The sequence below is a fragment of the Penaeus monodon genome, chromosome 28, assembly GCF_015228065.2.
Source record: "Penaeus monodon isolate SGIC_2016 chromosome 28, NSTDA_Pmon_1, whole genome shotgun sequence".
Classification (NCBI taxonomy): domain Eukaryota; kingdom Metazoa; phylum Arthropoda; class Malacostraca; order Decapoda; family Penaeidae; genus Penaeus; species Penaeus monodon.
The window spans coordinates 28,809,242-28,810,030 of NC_051413.1; the positions used below are offsets into that span (position 1 = coordinate 28,809,242).

The window sequence follows — 789 nt, forward strand, 5'->3', positions numbered from 1 at the left end:
GTTGATAGCGTATCGGTCAAATTTATTACATTAGGTGATGTAGGTTGTAGAATGTAGTGACAGGCTGTTATAATAGTCCCTCTTATAATATCTCCTCTATATGTAACCAATAGAAACAAGCAAACAAACATTTCAGTTCAAGACACGTATTATTCGCTCAATATTACGTTTAAAATATAGAATAAAAGGTTAGACACCTTGACTTATCTTTACATTCTTTATACATTTTCGCAAATATATAAGGAGTTTCTATGCCAGTTTTGAAGGACAGATGAGGCTCATGATCAACACAGTCGCTACAATCCTATATAATGAATCTACATTGAATTTACAATTTACAAGACTAAAGATTATACCTGTCCAAGGAGTTATGCAGTACACTTTTTGCTAGTTCCAAGGAGTACGAAATTACTAACACTCAAAATATATTCTCTCCTTGGTCCTCTCATAGAAAATGTAGATCGGCCAACACAGAAAACGATATTTTCAACCATACTACTTTATGTTTGAATTCGTTTGATCTTCCTAGATGAATTTTCATATTCAAAGGTCGCCTTCATCTAGTTCTCAACTATTCAAAGCGACACCATCCGTAAGCATAATGAAGCAAACGAATTCGTACTGTAAATATTTTCTTTCATTTGCTAAACTTTTTATTTCATTATTGTTATTTTTTTTCACACTTCAACTCCAAAATTCGAATAAAGTAATTATTTCTATATATGAAGTATTAATAACGCTAAAACTGAAGCACAATAAGGCGTGATCCTCAAAACTTGCAATGATTGA

General features: G+C 31.9%; 1 protein-coding gene across 3 annotated transcripts in view; it reads right to left on the bottom strand.

The window, feature by feature from the left end:
- LOC119591476 (E3 SUMO-protein ligase PIAS1-like) overlaps nucleotides 1–421 on the bottom strand; it is a 12,116-nt gene extending 11,695 nt beyond the window's left edge. For all 3 annotated transcript variants that reach the window (XM_037940217.1, XM_037940218.1, XM_037940219.1), the window contains exon 1: nucleotides 357–421. The gene's annotated coding sequence lies outside the window, so the exon portion shown is untranslated. The remainder of the gene's footprint in view (nucleotides 1–356) is intronic.
- Between the last annotated feature and the right edge of the window lie 368 nt (nucleotides 422–789).